A 15078-nucleotide genomic window follows, 5' to 3' on the forward strand; every position below is an offset into this window, starting at 1 on the left:
GGAAGGGGGGTATGACCGAACGCAAGAGAAGAGAGAATCATCAAGCCAGATACCAAGGTATTTACAACAGGCAACCACTTCAATTACTTTTCCTTTATGTTATTGTTATTTGGTTTTTATTAGTGCTTTTGTCGTTTTGAAGGAAATTAAAATACTGTATTGAGTTGGTTTCTTCTGTTTTGGAAGCCTTGTATATCTTTTGGTCTTGTTAGAAATACCCCATGGTAAAACTGTGATCTAGCAGCAGTTAAAGAAGCTTAGTTTGCTGTCTTAGACTGCCAGATGTATTAAGATGGTTTGTTCACAATTTACACATAAAACCTAAATGTTCATCTGTTTATTGTTCTTCTTCCTTTATATTCAAAGCATGTTGATTGTCTATTGGCTATATCTTGACATTATGTTAATTTGATCATACTTGCCATACATTTATTTTAATTGATACGATTCCTTCAAAGGTTTTGTAATAGACCCCTAGTACTTTTAATTTATAAAGTAATAATACATGTGAATGATTGAGCTCATTAGTGGCCTGACTGGCCCTCCTAATTTGTTCCTTAATGACCCCATGATGTGATTATGTATATCTTAAAACCTTTAACAACTATATTTAGATGTTCACAAATATCTACATTTATGTATAAAATACATGTGTAGCAGTTAGACAAACATAATCAATAGATTATCTCATTAATACCTATTTTATATATTAAAAAAAAGTTTACTAAACCACCGTTTGTTGACAAAATGATTTGGGTTGAAAGTTATACTGTTGTGTCTCAAACGGATAGACTAGGTTATTAATTTATTTGCCTAATAGTTGCTTAAAATGCTACAATAACATTTGCAATTCGTTTTTAATCTGCCATGTACGATCTCAATAATAATAAGTGTCGTCAATTCGCTTTTAATCTGCCATGTACGGTAATGTCTCTCAGCCACCGTAGTGTCGTGTCAGGTGGGCGTGTCGTGTAGTGGGCGTGTCGTGTAGTGTCGTGTACTGGCCGCGGCCGCAGCTAGACCATATTGGCTGTAGCGGCCAAAATCCTATAGACCTAAAACAGCCGCTGAGGCACTAGTTAGCAGATCTTACGCAGGGCAATGATCATCCAAGTCCAGACAAGAACCTCCATTTGTGCATTTTATTCCAATAACAAAATACAATGAACAGGTTTCCTATATCTCTTTTCTTTAAGCCTTTCCTATGGCTTTCCTTTGTGTGGCTTGAAACACCCTGGTAAAAAAACGTTTGCCTACTAGTGCTCTGGCTCCCACCACCCACCTGTCTCCAATATATACAATTACACCAGGTGCTCTAATCACAGTGCCCAAACATGCCTTCAAAATAAAAGCATATAAACTACTTTGACGCTAACTAAGAATACATTTACAATAAACAGCAAGAAAATAAATGTTAAACTGTTAAATAATATAAAGAGATATATAGCTCCAACAGCCGCCTTTAGCTTAGCAGTGGTGACGTGAAGTCATGTGATCGGGCTGTAGTTCCTTTATAGCTCAACATTAGCTTTTTACTTCAGATATCATAAAGTAGTTCATATTAGGATCCTGCTGAACTATAAGTATCTATTTTTTACAGAGATTATTTTCTGCAATAATCCAAAATCCCATGGACCAGGGAGATGTTGCCTTCAGGGACCAACACAGGAATACTTCATCCTGCAGAACTCCATGTTGCCTTGCTGTTTATCTGTTAGGTTAACATCCCCTCACATTGATCAGATGAATAAAAAGTGCGTCTCCTCAGCGATCAGAGGAAAGTGAAGCTCTCAGATTAACAGCGTGACTCATCGTCGGACTAACAACTCTGTAAACATGAATTATTGAGTCTGGGGGCTGTGTCCTGCACCGAGAAACACTTCTGCTTTCATCAAACGCACATTTCATTTTCTTAGATGATGAGCAACGGGACCCTTTTATGTCAATTTGGCATATTTCTGCACAATACCTCCACTTTGTAAAACTACACAGCTCTTCCACTTTACAACACAGAGAGATTCTACATAATTGTTCCTTTTTTTGCTTAATTATTTCTTGTCAACATGTTGTATTCTGTTATATTTCTTAAAGGAGAGGTGTCATGGCCATTTCCACTGATCATAATTCCATTGTTGAGGTATACTAAAATAGATTTATACTGTGCAATTTTCCAAACTCACATTGGTTTCGCATACAGCATCTCTGTAAAGTATGTGTATTCAGCAGTATTCACTCTCTCCACTAAACGACTCGTTGGAGCTCTTGCCCCCCCCTCCCTGTGAGCCTAGTGTGCTCCGATTGGTCAGCTCGGCCACTCTGTTCTGATTAGTCAACCACCAGAGAGGCTCCGCCCATGTCTAACAGTGCTTTTTTCGGCTCGCTCTCAGCGGAACAACAGTCTTATAATGGCGTCGGTACAGCCGTATATTTTATACGCTAACTAACCGAACTGTACCTACAACTGTTGTTATAGAAGAGTAAATTATTTTTACCTGTAATAAACTACTACTGTTTGATGAGAAATCAAATCATGGTTTGCTATATATGAATGATATGTTATAGGAGCAAATCATTCAGGGAAGAAAGGATAGGCCTCCTAAGTATTTCCATCAAACTTTATTTTTAGAAATGTACAAAATGAACATGCGTAAATATACATATATACACTGTATATCATCCATTCCTCCCCTTATAGGCGTTTTCGGCATCTTGCCTATCGCAGCTTTGTAAGCGGCTGCCGGGGCTTTTTAGGACGAGGCATCAGAGTGGGTCATCCCGTGTGTGTGTTGTCCGCCAGATACGCCAGGAGTTTCCTGATCTGGCTGGACGAAATCAAATGCAAATCACAAAATATTAGAGACACTTAGTTGTTTTAGATTCGTTAGTAGTAGTTGTGGTAGGAGTGTGTATCTATCTAATCTATCTATCTAATCAACACAGTTAACTTGCCAGCTAATATGCTAACCTACGTTTGCTAGTTGTTCAGTGTAATATGCTATAGGCTACTATACTATACTATGAACAACAGATAGTGGTTCATATTAGGCTATCAAGAACATGTTTACAATTGCAATCTTATACGGGTAGTCTGCTACATTCATTGTAGCTGGCATAACAACAATGTTTTCCCAAGCAAACTCATGTCTAGCTCCGTTTTTTAGCTCGGTAGCATACACGCTAGGAACGCCAGCTATAATGTATTTAAGTTTCGCGACTGACCGTACGGTAAATCACCCGGAGTATACTGTCTATGAGTATTTTGTGTGTGAATGCAGACATTCTCCTGCTATGAGATGCATGTATGTAAGGCCATCTGCTGATATTAGAGTTGATATATGGAAACGCTAGCAACTTAGTTAGCACAGTTAGCACTGTGTCAATGGCTTAGCAGTCCGACACACGTTTACACATTTAAACAGTCGTGGTAGATACCTTGTTTGATAAATACACAAATAACAATGCAAACTTACAGGTTGTGTACCCAAATCTTCCCCTGCTCCAAACGGTCCAAACAAACTAGGAATAGCATCGTCCTTCAGTTTCAAATGCTGTGCATATCCGGCCTCAAACTGGGCAATGTTTTGGAAGCTTTCGTCTGTGAAATGCCGCGCACACAGTAAAGTTCTTCGAACCTCTGAAGGAACAGTGTTAAACTGACTTCGTCGTGGTTCTTCCGTCGGTAGGACAAACAGCTCAGATTTCTCCACACATTTCAGGAAACAGGTCCTTGGCATTGGCATGACTGGATCGATTGTGAGCTGAACCAGAGCTTCCAACAGTAAATGTTAGGCTGGCAGAGGGTGCGGCCAGCGCCGTTGGGTGTGGCCATAGCTCTTCCGGATTGGTCCATTTTGTTCCGGGTACCGCATGACATCATGCCGTACCCGGAAGAATCAAATGGACAGTGACGTATCTCCAACGAGGCGTTTTGGGGAGGTATTTTCTGTGTTAGAGTTTTACTCGCTACAGGGTGTACTTTGAGGGTTTTGCACACCGTCACATGCATAAAAACCTTCATAACACACAAGGGGACGGGTAATAACCGGAAAAGCATGACACTTCTCCTTTAATAATATATTCTTCTTCTTACTGTGTGAATGGTTGCACCACTTGAGCGAATTAAAAACATACTGTTCTACAATGAACTGGATTCTGATTTTGAAACCATCTAGAGTTTGCAAAAGTGTTAAGTTTAACGGTTAATGTTGCTGCAGTTTTACAGTAATGGCAGTGTTTTACCTCAGATTCCCGTGTTTTACTTACAGAACCGTGTGCAGTGTTTGCAGAAAGGGCCATGTTGAAGTGAAATGTGGGTGCAGAGCTGAAAATGTGTTTAGAGTTTTGGAGCTATGTTTTTTTTTTTTTTTTAGTAAAAGTAGAAGTATTCAGATCTTGGACTTGAGTAAAAGTTGAAGTACTCAGATCTTGTACTATAAAAAAAACAACGCTGTTTTCTCCTAGGTGCCCTTGAAGCCCGGCCTGTATTTAAGTCTGTGGACAATTTATTTAAACAGTTCCCTCCTGTCTTTAGTCATTCAAACAAGGGAATTATGCCGCGTTTCCACTACACAGCCTCGCTCGGCCCCGCTCGGCCTCCTTTGGCCGCGCCCGGCCTCGTTAGGACCAGCTCACTTTGTGGCGCGTTTCCATTACAGTTTAGGAACCGGGTCAGTATCTATAGTAACACAGTGTAGGCGGAGCGACGCTGCTTAAAACTGCCGTGACGTCATCTTCAATGCAACACAACAATGGAGATGTGAAAGCGATCGTTTGCTTGTTTTTTGCTGTGTGGTTTATTATCACAAGAAATAGACAAGAGTTGTTTCGAAAGAGGCGACGTATAGCAAGACGAGGTATAGAAGAAGCTGACGCGAGAGTTCGGGCAGTCCTCCTACGCCGCAGAGACTACAGGACGACTCGAATCACTACTAACTACGATGCTACTTGGTAAGCTAACGTTCGCTAACTAGCAATGTGTTTAGGCTCACGCTCCCTATACGACCAAAGTATTTCAAGTATTTAATTAATTGTAGCTACCACTTTTACGTATTAAAATATGTATGCTTTTGTTTGTGTATTTCAGAAGTTACCGACCGAGCTACCGAGTGGTGGAATGTGATTGTTCCATCTTTCACACACACTCAGTGGGTGGAGAACTTCAGGATGCCTGAGGAAAACCTACGTGTAATACCTAAATATTCATTGTATTGTATTGAACATAAATACATCTTTTCTTTTTCACATACATGTGTTTGTCAAATTATTTAAACCAAAAAAATGTTATCAGAATTGACTATTTAGTAAATATTTGAATTTCAAGCACCAGTACTGCCCCCATAATAATAATCTAATAAATTAAGCAAATATCAAAGCAAACTATAAACATAAATACAAAAGTGTAAAACACAACAGAACTATATTCATAAATGCAAGTGTAAAAAATTGTTAACATGGATGGAGGCTAAAGTATCCACAGCATAAAATAATATGATTATGATGGTTTGTCTGAAAGACACAGCCTCAAGGTTCAAGGTTTTTTATTTTGTCATACGAACATAGCTAGTGTAGTTATGACAATGAACATCTTAGGTCACAGGCTCCTCCAACAGTGCAACACAATAACCCAGATCAACAGAAATATAGTGCAAGTAAATATTAAGCGCTGTGCACCGCTCTCTTTGTATAGGTGTTTTCTTTTGTTCTCTTCTCTTTGAAATATATAAGCAATGTGTTTGAGTCTAGCACAACGAGGGTATTACAATTGAGTAATTTTTCTACATGTATTTATCATGTATTCTTAATACCATTACAAAATATGTAATGTTATGTTTTAGAGGAGGACCTCAAGCTAGCAAACTCAATTTCAAACAGTATGCAGAGTTGTCCTGCTAAAGAGTTAAAATGTATTATTTAACCAAGTATTTATTCTCTTATTTGCTTTAATTGCAACAGATGATAAAGGTTTCACTGTGATAAGTATTCTCTTAAATCCATAAACCCCTGTACAGTGCTTTGTGGACGATGGTGTTTATGATATTTCTGACTGCAGAGGGACGCCTAGATGATGCCATCTTTCTGTGCGATCGCTGGTGGGTGCAATTATTTATCAACAAGCAATAAGATAAGACATGGCATTGATTCTGCTGGGCCAGTTGCCGTTCCTGCAGGGCCAGATCCTCTCCTCCTCGGTTTGTGCTGTTGATGCAGAGGACGTTGTTCGGAACTGTTCCTCCTCGCTAGTCCCAATGTAATCATCTAGAACAGAAACATGACTTGTAAATTCCACAAACTACTGCAGCACAATACTATAAATAGCAACAACAACTATAGAAAAGACAAACTGAACGTAAACAATGGCACATATGGTGTTAGCAAACAATAGCTCTCGCTAATGTTATCTGCCTAGCTAGCCTTCGGGGCTCCATCGGGGTTGTCGAACATAAATGTAAGGATAAAATAGACTTATTTGTTAGAAGTGAGCTTTAAAACAGATAGGGACACAAAGCAGGGACACAAAGCTTTCAAGCAAATAACAGCGTTAGCAAAAACGTACCATGCAGACTCCAGTAACGCCGTTGGAGAGTCCAGTGTCTGTGTAGAGACCTCCTGAAAGACTTTGATATTGCGAGTTGTCCCGTCGAGCACCCGCTGGACCTTATCATCTGCAATATAATGGACGTCGTCACTTCCTCGACCGACCATGGTGTGCTTTTCTTTGCCATTGTTGTAGCTCCTCTGTTAACAAAAATGCTGTTTGTAAAAATGGATTATCTCGCGCGCAGATTGTGACGATTCTCTCCGACCAATCAGCAGCCGAGAGCGTTGACGTCACAAACTCAGCCCGGTTCTCTCGGCCCTGGCCCCACGATTTTATGAGGCCAGAAAAACTGAGAATTAGGACCAGCCGGCCGGTACTAGGCCAAGTGGAAACGCAACCACAAACGGGCCGCTGACGTCACAGCCCTCTTAAACCGGGCTGCGCGCTGTAGTGGAAACGCGGCATTACATGTTTATAATGTGCTGAAAAACACAAAAAAATATGCAGGAATGTGCATCTTTTTCTAAGGCATTTTTTATTTTGGTACAGTCGGATAATTTAAACAAGAAAACAGAATCAAACTGAAAACATCGTAAATATAATCTATCAAATCAAATCAAAGTTTATTTATAAAGCACATTTAAAAGCGATTTTTGGTCGGGCCAAAGTGCTGTACATGTAATAAATACTACAATCATAAAAACACATTACTACAATCACAATAAAAGACAATAAATTACAACAGATAAATACAAAAATAAAATAAAAATAAAAATAAAAAACACAGGGAAAAGTCAGGAAGTCGTGCTCCGCTCTAACTAAAAGGCCAGGGAGAAGAAGTGTGTTTTAAGAGTAGATTTAAAAACCCCTAGGGTCTGGGCCGACCTCACATGGAGGGGGCAGAGTGTTCCAGAGCCTAGGGCCAGCTGCTGCGAAGGCTCGGTGCCCTCTGGTTTTGAGCCTGGTCTTGGGCACTATCAGCAGCAGCTGGTCAGCAGACCTTAAAGCTCTGGCTGGGGTGTAGCGCTGGAGGAGTTGAGCTATATAGGCCGGAGCCAGCCCATTTAGTGCTTTAAAAACAAATAAAAGGAGTTTAAAATCAATTCAGAACCGAATTGGAAGCCAGTGCAGTGAGGCATCTAGATACATTTATCATTGTTTCTTCTTTAAGACCAGAACAGACTGCTAACTCAACAGGAACTATCAAAACATCCCGATCGAAGTTTAAAGTCACAACATTTTATTAACCAAACAGATTATTCGAGAAACTTCTTGGCAGATTAATGAACAGTGAAATTAAATTCTTTCAATGCAGCTTAACAAGGCTAGCAGTTTAACCCAGGAAATATAATATTTTATAAAAGGACTATTAGAAAGTTAGTTGAAAAACAGCATAGTGAAACAATTCTTTATAGATCAGGAACCGTTACAAACATGAATTAAATTGGAGAAACAGCATCTCTGTGGACTTGTGTTGGCATAGTGTGAAAGTTGGTTAGAACATAAAAAACTGTTAGTCAGACTTCAATTCAGAAAGAGTATAACAACACAGCTCTCAGGACATCAGGAGGAGGAAACAGCTAGCTTGGCTATCATAGTTGATCAAAACTATGCAGTGTGGATTCGCTCATGGACTTTAAGGTAAACACTTTGAGAAAACGTTTTCCCACACTATTCACAGCTGTACGGTTTCTCTCCTGTGTGAATACGTTGATGCGTTTTGAGAGTATCTGATGCAGTGAATGTTTGCCCACACTCTTCACAGCTGTACGGTTTTTCTCCTGTGTGAATACGTTGATGTATTTTGAGAGCACCTGATGTAGTGAACGTTTTCCCACACTCTTCACAGCTGTACGGTTTTTCTCCAGTGTGAATACGTTGATGTGCTTTGAGAGAACCTGATTGATTGAACGTTTTCCCACACTCTTCACACCAGTACGGTTTTTCTCCAGTGTGAATACGGTGATGCGTTTTGAGATTACCTGATGTAGTGAACGTTTTCCCACACTCTTCACAGCTGTACGGCTTTTGTCCAGTGTGAATACGTTGATGTATTTTGAGTTCACTTGATCTTTTAAAACGTTCTCTCACACTCTTCACACCAGTACGGTTTTTCTCCAGTGTGAATACGTTGATGTATTTTGAGAGAACCTGATTCAGTGAACGTTTTCCCACACTCTTCACAGCTGTACGGTTTTTCTCCTGTGTGAATACGTTGATGTGTTTTGAGAGCACCTGATGTAGTGACATTTTTCCCACACTCTTCACACCAGTACGGTTTTTCTCCAGTATGAATACGTTGATGTATTTTGAGAACACCTGATGAAGTGAACGTTTGCCCACACTCTTCACACCAGTACGGTTTTCTCCTGTGTGAATACGTTGATGTATTTTGAGAGCACCTGATGTAGTGAACGTTTGCCCACACTCTTCACACCAGTACGTTTTTTCTCCAGTATGAATACGTTGATGTATTTTGAGAACACCTGATGAAGTGAACGTTTGCCCACACTCTTCACAGCTGTACGGTTTTTCTCCTGTGTGAATACGTTGATGTATTTTGAGAGCACTTGATGTAGTGAACGTTTTCCCACACTCTTCACACCAGTACGGTTTCTCTCCAGTGTGAATACGTTGATGTGTTTTAAGAGAATGTGATGCAGTGAATGTTGTCCCACACTCTTCACAGCTGTACGGTTTTTCTCCAGTATGAATACGTTGATGTGTTTTGAGATTATGTGATCTAGTGAATGTTGTCCCACACTCTTCACAGCTGTACGGTTTTTTCTCCAGTATGAATACGTTGATGTCTTTTGAGATGATGTGATCTAGTGAATGTTGTCCCACACTCTTCACACCAGTACGGTCTTTCTCCAGTATGAATACGTTGATGTATTTTGAGATCACCTGATGAAGTGAACGTTAGCCCACACTCTTCACAGCTGTACGGTTTTTCTCCTGTGTGAATACGTTGATGTATTTTGAGAGCACTTGATGTAGTGAACGTTTTCCCACACTCTTCACACCAGTACGGTTTCTCTCCAGTGTGAATACGTTGATGTGTTTTAAGAGAATGTGATGCAGTGAATGTTGTCCCACACTCTTCACACCAGTACGGTTTCTCTCCAGTGTGAATACGTTGATGTGTTTTTAGATGATGTGATCTAGTGAATGTTGTCCCACACTCTTCACAGCTGTACGGTTTTTCTCCAGTATGAATACGTTGATGTATTTTGAGAGCACCTGATGAAGTGAACGTTTGCCAACACTCTTCACAGCTGTACGGTTTTTCTCCTGTGTGAATACGTTGATGTATTTTGAGAGCACCTGATGTAGTGAACGTTTGCCCACACTCTTCACACCAGTACGGTTTTTCTCCAGTATGAATACGTTGATGTATTTTGAGAGCACCTGATGTAGTGAACGTTTGCCCACACTCTTCACACCAGTACGTTTTTTCTCCAGTATGAATACGTTGATGTATTTTGAGAACACCTGATGAAGTGAACGTTTGCCCACACTCTTCACAGCTGTACGGTTTTTCTCCTGTGTGAATACGTTGATGTATTTTGAGAGCACCTGATGTAGTGAACGTTTTCCCACACTCTTCACACCAGTACGGTTTCTCTCCAGTGTGAACACGTTGATGTTTTTTGAGATGATGTGATCTAGTGAATGTTGTCCCACACTCTTCACAGCTGTAAGGTTTTTCTCCAGTGTGAATACGCAGGTGGAGCTTTAAAGTTCCAGATGCTGTAAAGGATTTGTCACATTGCTGACAGCTGTGACGTCTCTCTCTTCTTTTCGGTTTCTAAAACAGACAGACAGAGAAAGAGAGAAAGTAAATCTAAAAAGCAAGAATACATTTACAGTTAACACAATAAAAACTCATTTAAAGGTGGGGTAGGTAAGTTTGAGAAACCGGCTCGAGATACACTTTTTGTTATATTCTCCGAAATTACCTACCCCACCTTTAATACTTAATAAATATACAGTTTACAAAATAGTACTTGTACTAACTGTTTGTGTTTATTATATTTGTATTATATTTGATACAGTAATACAGCAACATCCTAACCACAGTATATATCAGAGGTGGGCGACTCGAGTCACATGACTTGAGTCGCATAGTTTTGGACTTGAGACTTGTTTGACTAACATTGATAAAAGACTCGACTTGACTTTGACTTGGTATTCATGACTTGAGACTTGACTTAGGCTTGAGACAGATGACTCGAAAGGACTTTACTTTTTAAAATAAAATATTTGCATTTGTTTTTGTATTGTATGAAGCCCCTAAAGGGCAAAGAAAAGAAAAAAAAGAGAGAAAGTATCTTGCTCGCACAAGAAAGTTACAGGTGCGCCAAGTAGGAAGTGGAGCGCACAACCGTTTCATTGCAGACGGTTATGTTTATGTGGGGAAATGGCAGTGCATACATTATTTGAGATATATTTCGAACTCATACTTCATTTTAGGGACATTTCGGCCAGAGGTGTAGAGCTATTTGTTTAAGCACCGGATTGGCAAAACAGGAGAGTCTGTGAACCAGTCTGCCTTGATCTATGAATTCATGTCCGTGACTCTCACAGCTGTTTTATCGAAGGAAAACTTCCTTCACTTCATGAAATCTCTGCAGCACCAGGAGGCAGTAACATGTAACTCAGCAGAATCTGAGAAGAGCAGCACCAGCTGCAAAGAGCTGTGCCTTTCACTGTTTACTTCACTGTGTTTACCTTCATTAGAACAGATTAGGGGTGTAACGGTATTGTAAATTCGGTATGGGCCCTTCAGTTTGGTACACGTGTGTCCTGAAGTGTACCGAACGAATATAACGTTAAACATAAAAACGTGAGAACGTGAACAACTTTTTGGAAGTAATCTCAGGTGCTGCGTCTCAGCTTTCAGTGTAATTGGCTCACATTGGGTTCAACGCGTCATAGAGCGACCAAGTCATGTCATTGGACGAGAGGCATACTATGAGAGCTGGTCACAGGGACGCGTTCAAATTTAGTCAGTAATTTGAGGAACTGTCGAAATGGCGAACGCAGATAAAGTTGAACTCGAAAATCCTCCAGCATCATTGAAGTCTCCGGTTTGGGAACATTTTGGTTTCGCAGTTACGTACAAGGATGACGGACAAAGACAGGTGGACCGAACCAAAGCTGTTTGTCGGCATTGTTCAACTAAAATTGGTTACGCGGCTGGCAATACATCAAACTTGCACACTCATTTGAAAAGGCATCACCTGAACGTGAATATCACCGGTACCAAAAGAAAAAAGACTGAAGTGCAAACCCAACTCCCACTAGCATTTAAGCCTTCAACACTCGCAAAAAGTTCAGACCGAGTCAAAGCTATTACAAACGCCAAATATCCTTATGTTGCCATGTTAGCAAAGCGCTACCTGGCTGTATTTGCTACCTCTGTCCCTAGGGAGAGGGTGTTCTCCACAGCAGGAGACATTGTTAGTGCTAGCAGATCTGCCCTTTCGGCAAGCAATGTGGACAAGTTAATTTTTCTTTAAAAAAAACATGAAAATACAATGACAAGCCTAATGTCAAGCTGGCTGCTTAGGTGAGTACAGTACAGTTCAAATTCAGATTATATCAGTTCATCGAAATGCTGCACCTTAATGTTTATTTTATTATATTTTGTATTTATTTGAGTGAATAAAAAAAATAAACGGGAGGCGTGTGGCGTAGTGGGTTGTCTGTAGGTGTTCAAATCAAATCAAATCAAGTTTTATTTATAAAGCACATTTAAAAGCGATTTTTGGTCGAGCCAAAGTGCTGTACATTACTACAATCACAATAAAAGACAATAAATTACAACAGATATATATAAAAAATAAAAATAAAACACAAGGAAAAGTCAGGTGTCGTGCTCCGCTCTAACTAGAAGGCCAGAGAGAAGAAGTATGTTTTTAGTGTAGATTTAAAAACCCCTAGGGTCTGGGCCGACCTCACATGGAGGGGCAGAGTGTTCCAGAGCCTAGGGCCAGCTGCTGCGAAGGCTCGGTGCCCTCGGGTTTTAAGCCTGGTCTTGGGCACTACCAGCAGCAGCTGGTCAGCAGACCTGGAGGAGTTCAGCTATATAGGCCGGAGCCAGCCCATTTAGTGCTTTAAAAATAAATAAAAGGATTTTAAAATCAATTCTGAACCGAACTGGAAGCCAGTGTAGTGAGGCCAGAATTGGGGTGATGTGGTCACGCTTTTTGATGTTCGGATCAGGGGGTCACAGGTTCAAACCCCACTGCAGTCAGCATGTCGTTGTGTCCCTGGGCAAGACACTTCACCCCAAATTCCTCTTGTGGGGGTTGTCCACAGTATTGAGTATGTAAGTCGCTTTGGATAAAAGCGTCTAACAAGTAACATGTAATGTAATGTAATGAATATTCACAGTTTGATAATAATTAAAAACCCCCAAAAAATATTTTATGTTTTGTGATCATTTTTTCTGCTGTAGCGAAAACGCACCGAACCGTGACCTAAAAACCGAGGTATGTACCGAACCGAAATGTTTGTGAACCGTTACACCCCTAGAACAGATAAAGAGCGACCGCAGGCTGCTACATTTTAACCACACACACACACACACACACACTTCTACACACATTGAACCGCCTGATTATTCCCCCTATTATTAGTTTTATGAAAGAGATGTCCGGTCACCAAGGCGCATGATGTGTTTGTGCTCTGCTCAGCACACACACAAACTAGTGTTGTCACGATACCAACATTTGTTTCGATACCAAGTCAAGAATTGCAATTTCGAGTGTTATGATATTAGGGTCATGCCGAGTCAGATCGCTATCCCTTTAAGAGAGAGGGGTGTGTGTGTTAATTGATTTATTGAGTGATTAAAACAACAACTTTGAATCTAAAGTCTTTAAGATCATTTACAGTAAGGAGTATTGTGGCAATTTAGCACTCACAACAGGAAAGAATGAAACAGAGAACACGGATATAGTTGATCAATTATTATTTCGTTGTACAACAATCAATAACTAGAGAGTGCAATTCCTGAAGAAATTGCTAGTGGGAATGCTTTATGCTGAAAAGCTGACGCTAAACTGCTATGCTGAAATGTAATGTGTAAGAAAAAAGTGAAGAATTTAGATTGAAATGATACATGAACACTGGGGGCTTGAATGTGTGATGAGAGAAGAAAAGAAAGTAAAAAGGCTTGGAAAAGCAGCAGAATATTTGAACTGCAAACTTTTGAACTAACTTGATGGTGAATGATCTGTCGGCATTTGATGGCATCCCATAATACGCTTAGATGCGTTGATGGTTGCATCGTTACCAAACCTGTGAAGTTTTGGGCCGTTTGGAACATTTTCACTGAAGTTATGAGAAAACCGTGTTTCATGGCGAGCATTGTGTTGCCATGGCAACGGCATTTGAAGAAACCCCATTATTGATGTAGAGCTGTTGAGGGCTGGACCGGTGATATACAAGCGAAGTTTGGGGGACGATCGGACCGTTTCCATTGGACTTACAGCGACATCGTGCATCATGGCGAGTGGTCTGTCATCATGGCAACGGCATTTGATGACACCCCTACGCTTAGATGTGTTGATGGCTGAGAGAGAGTGAGAGAGAGTGTGTGTCTGTGTGTGTGTGTGTGTGAGAGAGAGAGTGTGTGTCTGTGTCTGTGTGTGTGTGTGTGTGAGAGAGAGGGGAGAGAGAGAGAGTGTGTGTGTGTGTGTGAGAGAGAGCGAGTGAGAGAGTGTGTGTGTGTGTGTGTGTGTGTGTGTGTGTGTGTGTGTGTGTGTGAGAGAGAGAGAGAGAGAGTGTGTGTGTGAGAGAGAGAGTGTGTGTGTGTGTGTGAGAGAGAGAGAGACTGTGTGTGTGTGAGTGAGAGAGAGAGAGTGTGTGTGTCTGTGTGTTTGTGAGAGAGAGAGAGTGTGTCTGTGTGTGTGTGTGCGAGAGAGACATAGAGAGAGTGTGTGTGTGTGTGTGTGTGTGTGTGTGTGTGTGTGTGTGTGTGTGTGTGTGTGTGTGTGTGTGTGTGTGTGTGTGTGAGAGAGAGTGTGTGTTTTGGAATTATGGCAGTTTTAAAAGAAAATATGAAGGCACATTTCAAGATTTGCTCCACTCTAGCTGTGACATCACGCACTCTAGTTAATGTTAAAATCTGAAGAAGGCCTCTTTACCAAGGTCTGAACAATGTTTAATATCTCTAAAAGTAAGAGTCAGATTTAAAAGTTGTGTTACACGAATAATGTCAGAAAGATATCTAACATTTTAAAGTTGGAATGAGGTTTCTGAGTGAAAGTATGAATGAACAGTTAGAACTGACTGCTGTCAGTTGGAGTGATGACATCATCGTGTTCCATTACACAGGTGTTTATAGTTGAGCTAACGAGGTCTCTAGAGATCAAAGGTTTCCATTGTTCTGAATGAGAGATAAACCTCTTACATGTGAACGTTTTGTGGAAGAACCGTAACAGATATCTGTGAAATTTCAAAATGTGAAGCATGTCAAGGAAGTTGAGTATCTGAAGTGTAATTATTGTGTACTTTCGGGTTAATAA

The 15078-nt window shown here is 40.5% G+C and overlaps 1 pseudogene; it reads right to left on the reverse strand.

Moving 5' to 3' along the window:
- Positions 1 to 7685: 7685 nt before the first annotated feature.
- The window catches only part of LOC117477331, a 58230-nt pseudogene continuing 50837 nt past the window's right edge, over positions 7686 to 15078 (reverse strand).

Source organism: Trematomus bernacchii, unplaced genomic scaffold (assembly GCF_902827165.1).
Source record: "Trematomus bernacchii unplaced genomic scaffold, fTreBer1.1, whole genome shotgun sequence".
Classification (NCBI taxonomy): Eukaryota; Metazoa; Chordata; class Actinopteri; order Perciformes; family Nototheniidae; genus Trematomus; species Trematomus bernacchii.